This window comes from Oxyura jamaicensis, chromosome Z (assembly GCF_011077185.1).
Source record: "Oxyura jamaicensis isolate SHBP4307 breed ruddy duck chromosome Z, BPBGC_Ojam_1.0, whole genome shotgun sequence".
In the NCBI taxonomy this organism is placed as follows: domain Eukaryota; kingdom Metazoa; phylum Chordata; class Aves; order Anseriformes; family Anatidae; genus Oxyura; species Oxyura jamaicensis.
Window position 1 is genome coordinate 34,754,999 of NC_048926.1, and position 9,339 is coordinate 34,764,337.

At 34.1% G+C, this 9,339-nt stretch overlaps 1 protein-coding gene across 3 annotated transcripts in view; it reads left to right on the plus strand.

Annotated features, from left to right (window-relative positions):
* CCDC171 (coiled-coil domain containing 171) overlaps positions 1–7,092 on the plus strand; it is a 167,732-nt gene extending 160,640 nt beyond the window's left edge. For all 3 annotated transcript variants that reach the window (XM_035310888.1, XM_035310892.1, XM_035310894.1), the window contains one exon: positions 6,786–7,092. The gene's annotated coding sequence lies outside the window, so the exon portion shown is untranslated. The remainder of the gene's footprint in view (positions 1–6,785) is intronic.
* Positions 7,093–9,339: the final 2,247 nt, after the last annotated feature.

Sequence of the window (9,339 nt, forward strand, 5' to 3'; positions counted from 1 at the left end):
ATTTTTTTCCAAAATGTTTATGTTGGTTAGCTCTAGGATTCTGCATTAAAATTAGTCTCTAGTAAAAGATAGATTAATGCACCACTGGCAAAGCTTAGCTTTCCTTGTCCTTTTTAGTAATGGAATTCCTAAATTGTAGTCACACCATTTCTGAACAAACAGACAAAAAGGAAGGTAGCTAAGCATTTTGCTGTGCGTGAGCAGTTAGAGGGCAAGCAGACACCATGCACCTTGACCACCTATTATGAAGCTTTTTGCTGCAATGTCAAGTGAAAGCGAGTTAATTGGGTGAAGCTGTAGAGCATGTTAGGGGCATGGTAAAGGGTTGCTGTCTGACAGCTGAATGTCAGCAGAAGCTAGTCAAGTGTGGCTGAGAGACAGAGACCTGTCACAAAGTTCATGTGGACTATAGCACAGTTAGGAAGATGAAATGCGGTTCTGTCTCACTTTCTCCCTCATTGCATTCAAGCACCTTAAGATTTCACACTGTATGTGTCAACCCTTGTTCTCTAAGCTGTTTTCTCCTAACACTTCTGCATTCAAATGATTGGACAGAAGATGCTAATGTTTGGCAAAATGAATGTAAATACACCTTTTTTCCTTTTTCTGCTAGAGTGGCAGTATGCATGCAACTCAGAAGAAACTTTGAAGGCTTACGTCAGACAGTCACACTGCCTAGGAGTTTAGATGATGACTGAATACATTTCTCAAGATAATATGAAGCTTGACACTTTAAATTGTTGGATAGGGACTGTTTTCCCTCCAGCACTGACAGAAGAAAAGGCTAAGCAGTGAGCAGTGAGAACTATTTCATGAGCCACTTGTGCCTCAGCATGGTGTCACGAGTGTGTTAGTCTCCAGCTGTAGTTATCTTCTTCTCTTCTTGTTGGAAAGAAGCAAAGAGCTGTGAAGGTAACCATCAGAAAGAAATACTGATTAGAGGCAATAAAAACTGCAGGAAAATTCACACAGCAGAGAGGCTTACTTGGAAGCAACAGGAGCATCAGTTAAAGGCAAAAACAACCTTGCAATACCCTGATGCAAAACATGGAGAGTTTTTACAACCGTTTAGTAAGAGTACAGTGTACCTTTCAATGTTGGTTGCACAGGACAAAATTAACCAATAGCCATCCAGATTGGATATTAAGATTAAAAGTAAACGGAAGTTGTTTCTATTCTTGAGAAAGTGGAAGGACAGTTGTAGGCAATGTTGGGTAAGAAGTCTGGCTCATAAGGTCAAGTTCCTGTACTTAAAGAACTTGGAAACTTCAATTGAAGCCAATGAAGACTGAGCATTTCACCATGAAAATAGTACACTACATAGTTTGTGTAGTGTTTTGGTATTATTACAGTGTAGTGCAGACAACTTGACCTGAAAATGAGAGACATCCATGTGTATTCCACTGAATAGAGAGTAAATTCTGAAAGACAGAATTACTATATATGCTGAATGGCAAATTTTTGGATAAAATGTTTAGAAATCATCACAATTAGCTATGAAAAATCAAATTCCTTATCTTTAAGCCATCAAAACATTGAAGATATGGTGGTCTGATGTGGTAAGCCATCTAATCCCATGCATTTCTTCAAACATACCACGTTTAAGTATGTTTGAATAAAACAGGATTTATTTCAGAAAAAAAAAATAAAGTGTTATGAAATCTTTCTTTAATTGCTCTTAACTGAGCCTCTAGAGTGTGATTTTACTGAATGCATTAAATGCTAAAGCATTATAATAGCAGAAAAAAAAAATATTTCCAGATATTTCAGAATCATGTATTTTTTCAATAACTTCTGGAAAGTTAAGAGGGAATTCTTTGAAAATGAAAAATGCCATTGGCTAGCAGAACCCAAGGAAGAAAGTGTGTTGTGTGTTTAACTTGCTGACTTAATGTGTAATGAGTTGGCAGTCCACTGAATTATTCTCTGATAGTAAATTGTTTCCAGAATCCAGGCAGGAGTGTCGACAATTAAAATTTATACTGAATGTTACATTTTTCCTACTTTATATCAGGGCACAAATTTAGTCTTACTGCCTCAGAATACAGAACTGCAAAATCATTGACATGGGAAGCAAACTTTCTGGTTTTGGCCAGCATACATTCCTCCTTTGAAGAAATTTGTTAACTAGCGCTGTATTAAACTGACACCACTAGTAACACTTTCCATTTTAAGTAGCAGTTTTTAGCATTTTCATCAGTCTGATGTTTTATTTATTGCACTGAGAGTGAGAAATGACTGTTTGAGCTACTTTTAACAGCAAACAAATGAGCACCATGCTGAAGTCCATTGGCATTATGTGGCAAAAGCCAACTATTGCCAGTTTTGGGAATAGCAGTCTGAGAAGGAGGTTGTAAATTATTTGAAAATTTATATCTTTTTACAGGGAAATAGGTTTTCCACATAAGTGCTGAAAAATGGTATCAAAGATGGTTCTTGTTTCTTTAACACTTACTGGAATTCCTATTGCTATAGTGAAATGATACAATATACAATGCCGGTATAGATGAAAGAAGCTGGAAAAAGTATTATTAGCCATTTGATGAGCTTTCTACTGGTATTAATGTGAATATGTATGTTCTAGATTCAGGATAAGGGGAAGAGATGAGAAGAAATCAGTACCAGGAATCAATTGTGGAAATGTATATTGACTGTTTCCTATTTCTCTATTGCTCTCTGCTCTGTGCTTACCTCTTGCATTTCTTTCTGCTCTTGGATGGCTGTGCTGCAGCTTCTTCAGAGATTTTAGAGGTTGCTGGAATTCAGAAAAAACTACAGCTTGCTCCTCCTTCTACACTTCTGTTTGTTGTCAGGCATCCTCACACACCTAGGTATCCTGTAGTCTGGTGATTTCCAATAGATAACACTTCGGTCTTATAATTCAACAGTCACCTTTAATTTGCCAAGTGATATAACATTGAGCTTACTACTGCATCTGCATCATCACACAGGGAACATCTATAACTGAGTCTTTGTTTTATGTCGCAACTTCAGTATTATTCTTTCTGCCCTTTCATTTAATACCTTTCTTGGTAATTTTCTGTTCTAAGTGGCTTCATTATTTCTTTACCTAAGTCAAAGAGATATATGCACGCTTGTTTTTCACAATCCACAAGTTTTAACTCACAAAAAAAAACTTACAATTTTTTATTATTCTGATTTTTTATTTATAATATAATTTATGTCATAAAAAAGCGGAAGGGAAATTTGTGCTACAGTGTTTTGAAACTGAGTATTTGAAAGCAGTTTAAAGTTACTAAAATTAGTGGTGGGAAATCCCCAAACTGGGAGGAATTATTGTAACATACCAATAATAGAAGGCAATTGAAAAGTTGTGGTATTATAGTGAAAATTGTGGTCCAGTAAAATAATCCTTGCGTTGACTTTGCAGGCTGAAACCGTTCTGACTGATTTGTGGCTTCCACTCTGGTTATAGATTTTACTGCTACAATTGAAGATAAACAATATTCTTCCAACAGTGTGTTTCTACATGTAGTGATCTGTTTGCACCACTGCCAAAATGGATGCACAGTTTTCTAATTCCAAGTGTCTGACTGTGCACATTACTTCACAAGTATTGATATATAAAAGCAAAATAGGATGTCTTTGATCACAACATGATGCTTTTGAGTAGGCTGACATCACAATAAAAACATACGTAAGAATATCATACATGGTGGTATTGTAATAATCACTCTCAATATCATACATAATAAAGCAACCCTGTAGATGTCAGTTTTAACTTTGGTAAAACAGTGCATATATCATGAGACATCCTGTAAACTAGATCCTAAATGTGATCAGAGGTTAGCCACAAAAGAGAACCAGTAGGGAATAGTTGCTTTAGAAATCTTTTTTCCACGTCTAACAGTAAAATATCGCTCAAGCTAGCTGTAGTTCAGAAAGCACTTATTTCATAATATAGACTAATCTTTCTTTATCTTTTTTTTTTTTTTCTTCCTTTATGAATACAAATTGTATAAAGTTAGGCTATCAAACTTTGAAAAAGGACCACAGGACATGGCCAATTACTGTATTCCATAAACATTTTGAAAGCATATTTTTGCTAGACCTATTGTGTCCTAAATATTTATGTAGCTGATGAAGTGTAACAGTCTAGATGGAATCATCTAAATCAGGTAAATAAAAGTGCTATGCTAGAGATTTACCTAAACAGACACTTTATTAAAGATAAATAATTCCTCTTTTAAAAATTATCTAAATGCATATTTATATGATGGATTATTATCACAACTCTTGTATATCGTTTGAGTTTGTCAGTTTAATACATATTTTAAAAAGATGTCTAAATACAGTAATGTTGAAAGAGCTGTGTTGGAAAAATTATCACTGCCTTTAAAATTTCTTTGTACAGGTATGTGTTCAAACAATGCGTATTGTAACAGTTCTGAGTGTTTTTTTTCTAGTAACCTATAGAAAGAATATTGTTTTCTTATTCATCATGAGTGTATATAATGATATTGGATCAAAACAGTTCTTAAGAGTAACAGCCAAGATTTTTTTTACATCAATCACATCATTATTAAATCCGATTTCCATTCTACTTAATGAACGGTATTCTGTTCTGCGTAAGAGGTACAGCACAGGATCTGGATGACTAAAGCAGAGCTTTTTTCCCCCAACAGTGAAGCTTTTATTGTAACATAGTCTATTGACTTGCTGCCAATCATTAAGTTTCATACTTTTTTTTTTTTTTTTTTTTTTTTTTTTTTGCAACTCTCAAAGGAAATCTGATTCCTTGTCTCCTTACTGGGATTTTGATGCCATATTCCTCAAAAAAAGCCCCAGACCTCACTATATCTGAAAAAAAGTATTATGAGATAGTAATTGTAGCACGTGCTGTTTAATCATTCTCATAAGCCGATTAACTGAGATGTTGAAAGCAGTACAAACCATCATGTTTACATTTGTCTTCAGTATTTGTTATCCAGAGTGAAACCTGTTAGTAGGTTATATCTTAGTGATTTCATTCATTTACACACAGAATTGTTCCTAGTACATCACAGTTTTTTTAAATGTTTTTATTTATTTTTTAATTATTATTATTATTATTATTTTTACATTTCAATATTTTCTTAGTATTTTCTTATGAATGTCTCTTTCTTTAGAGAGAATTTAGGCCAATTAATTAAAGTGTATAAATAACAAACTGTTAATCGGTGTAATAGGTGGATGCTTTCACTGAGATCTTATTTCAGATATGCTGATACAAATACAGTGAAGCTTGTTTGTGCTTTTGCTCTTTAATGGTTCCCATTCTGCATAGTGTTGAGCACAGTAGGACTGAAAAGGTAGAGTGTTACAGATCAGTACCTGACATTTCTGCTGGTTATCTCATCCCTGTAACCAGCATAGTTCAGAAAAACTGGAGGCACTACCTCATTTTAACTATGTTCTTGAAGTAGTCATCTAAATTTGCTACCATATGGATTCGTAATGAATGTGTAGCATAATCCGGCTGTTTACAGTAGCTGCAACATGGCTTGTGGTGAACCAGGAAATCAAAAGAGTTCATATCAAAGGGAACTGTTGAAGTAGGTGTTAGAGGCAACCATTGATTTTTCTTTGGCAATAGTAACAGAGCAAAGGGGAATCTTTCATGAATGTGTCTTTATACCTATGACTGAGTCTGGATTTTTTGAAATATGAATATACACACTCACCGCTGCCTCTCTCTGTGTATCTGCGAGTCAGTATATTGGAAGCTGTGTGCCTGCATATACATGCATTTCTGCTTCTGTGTATATTTGTGTGTGTGCATGCATGCACATGTGTGTACATACACATGTACAGTGTCCCTCAAATGCCGAGGTTGGGTGTCTAAAAACTAAAATATAGAGGAGCAGTCTTTCACTATCTTACCTTTTGTTTTTTACATAGTTATACTTTGCATGTATGTGAGTTTTTCACATACTTTATGGCCTGATTGATTGTTATTTCTGCAGCTATATAGTACCTTGGTTAAAATACCTTGGTAAAGGGTAGAAGAGCAATATGACATCATATTGTTAATTTTTTAAAAAAATATTTTTATTATGAATATTTAAAGGAATACACAATGTCTCTCTTTAGCACTAAAAAAACTATTAATGTTGATATACTGGTATTATTCATAATCTTTCAAAGTAGAATGCACAACGTTTTGGTTCTGTGAGTTATTTAATGTTGAATTTTAACTGGTCTAACCTTTGTAACTGTTCAACTGAATGTCGAGACTTACTGAAAAATGAATTGTGTTCCCCCAGCAATGTACATTCAGTGTATATTCTCTACCATCTTCTAACAGGCTAACATTCAAAGAGTATTTGATTTCAAATTATGATAAAATATATTTAAAAGTAATTTATTACCTTTCATTGATAGCACAGCATATTTTTCCTAATAACAGTGACAGGGAGACTGTGGATGAAGTTTGTTTACTTGATTAAAAAAACTCACCAAAAAATGATAATGAGGAGGGATAAAGGCTGCCTGTACATATTTTTAGTGCTTTAAATAATGTAGGCTGTAATTTCATAAGATTTAGTAGTGCAGAATACTGTAAGTAATATCCTTTGCTCCTGCTTATTAAAGATTAATATATATATGCAGGTATTTTATATTTTACAGAAATGGTTGAAACAATAAACAAACACTTGCAGATACTTCATATATATAAATTTGTGAAAGGTATAATGAAATTATTTTTCTTGATTGTTTAACATTCCATGTAGATTCTTTTTGGATTTGCTTATTATTATTATTATTATTTTATTTTACTCCAGGAATCAAGAGGGAGTTCAAACATCACAATGTCTTCAAGCTAGCAATTCAGCCTGACCAGAGCTGAATCCCAGATTTTTTGGCATTGCAAGCTGAACCTGACACATCCTACAACAGTTTTATGCACAATAGAGCCAATTCTCAGTCTTCAGTCTATTCCTTCAGCCTGAATGTCACATCCAGTCCCAAAAGAACAATGGAAAATGGATTTTCAGGTTCTTTGTATCAATAATCTTTTAGAAGGAAAAAATTGCATTAATGTAAAATGATGCAATTAAAGTGCAATTTTGTTGCTACCTTTGAATTGTAGTTCAGCGTTTGTATTTTTTGACATTAATTTTACGTTTTTATGAAAATGTGCATTCATATGTTCACATTTCTATGCTTCCTGTTCTTTGCATACGGTAACAGTTATTTTTTTAACTTTTATTTATTGCAGTTGCTCATTTCTTATGTAATATATTTTTAAATGTTAAAGAATGACACATTTTGGGTAATTTTCCTCAGTCTTAAAAAAAAAAAAATCAATAAGCCATTTTAGTCTCTATCTATCAAAGTTGTTTCATACTTGTCTATTTTAAAGCAGGACTGCAATACTTTAATAGGATTGAGAGAGCTATTTGAAATGTATGCCAATGATTCCTGTCATTTCATGGCAGCCCTGCCATGGTTCACTGAGCCCCCTCTTTTCTCTTGTCAGCTCAACTGAAGACAAGCATTTAGTTGCAAACTTTAAGCAGGTTGTGCAAAACAGAAATGATGTGACTGCTTCTCTTCCTGCACAATAATGTCACTGCTGGTCAATGTGAGAAGGTCAGGTTGCTCCTTGTAAAGCTACATGATACCACTTGCCTATTTGAACAAGTTAAGTTAACTGCTGAATCTGGTCCCTGCAGGCGTTGAAAACTCACCCTTTTATCAAGTCTGCATTTCATAAGAAAGAAGAACAATTGTGAAGGGAGGATTTCTGATGATATGTTTATGTACTTTATAAGGACAGTTCCCAAACCAGTGTTGCAGGTAATATATTTAGTTTAAGCTGAAAGACTTTAAAGTAATGGCTGTTTTGACCTTCAAATAGACTCCTTTTTTGTTGTTGTTGGTAGGACCCAAGAGTGACGCCCATCTTTGATGCTGACAGAATTTAAAGCAAGGCCATTGCCCTGCATTTTCTGCCTTGTAGCACACAAAAGTAAAATTGTATGTCAGGCCGAGATGTCGGGGAGCTGACAAGATGCCCCAGTGACATTTCAGCTGGAAAGAGCAAGTGTCTTGCAACCAAGTGGTCAAATATCAAATAATAGGTCAAGCAGGAAGGAGCTGAGTTCTAACCACAAAGAGGTTTCTGGTAACTTACTTGACAAGCTTTTGGGCGCTTTGTGGCTTGACAAAGTGATGTTCTGTTGGGTATCGCTAGACAGACTGTTCTTTATCGCCTTCAGAAGATCAGACATTGACATTGATTAAACTCTTTAACCCTTAAAGGTTAAATTGTAGCAGTTTCATCATTGTGAATGAAGAACAAAAGAAAATTTGTAATATACCTTTTGTTTTCATATTAATCACCGAACTCCCCAGTGCTATTAACTTTTGATGTGTTATGTAGTTTTTGACAAAAAGATTTAATGCAAAATCTATATAATAGATTGTTTCTCATTATGGACCAGTGATACATTAGAAAAATAATATTATGCGTTATAGAATTTGTATTTTTTTCTAATATGTCAAAGACAGGATTTGATTTTAGAGTCCTGAATACTGAAATTCCGTTTTGTCTGGAAAACAATATTTGCATTGATAGTACACCACTTATTATGACCAAAATCTTCAAATTGCCTTTGTTTTCAGATGCCAGAAAGGCTGATATAAATCTCAAATATACATCCAAATAACTTTAATCAAAGTTTCAAGTTTTCATGTATTCTCTTTTGCAAGTCCTTTGCTCACAGCCATGATGTGCATGTTTGTATGTATACTAGTATAGGTCATGCAAAAATGAATAATATAACCTCCAGAACTCTCATATGTAAGAGTTGGCTGATATAGGAAGAACACTCTTTTTTTTTTTTTTTTTTTTTTTTTTTTTTTTTTTTTAATGCTGATGTATTTAGTCTTGAACACTGAAGACAGAAGTTTTGTTTCCCTATTAAAGTCTTGGCTCACCTCTTTCCTGATAGTGACTGTTCCTGGTGAAATCACTGTAAGTACTGCATTCTTCTCCCACAAATATAATGTCAAAAATCTTCAATATTTGCATGAAGAATTAAATAATACGTGATCATTTGTCTCTCCACTGTGTATGTGTTTTATTTTAAAAATATAATCTCAAGGTGCTCTACAGTTTGAGAGAGTTCTTTCTTACATAACCTTAAGCTACTGAAGAAAATTTGCAACATATTTATTTGTCCCTTTCCCATCATTGCCAGTAAATGTGATATTGTGCATGTAGAAACAGAGGAAGGATTTATTTATGAAATTTGTTTTTCTTTCTGAGATCAGTATCTTACTGACACAGAATCACAGAATCACAGAATTTCTAGGTTGGAAGAGACCTCA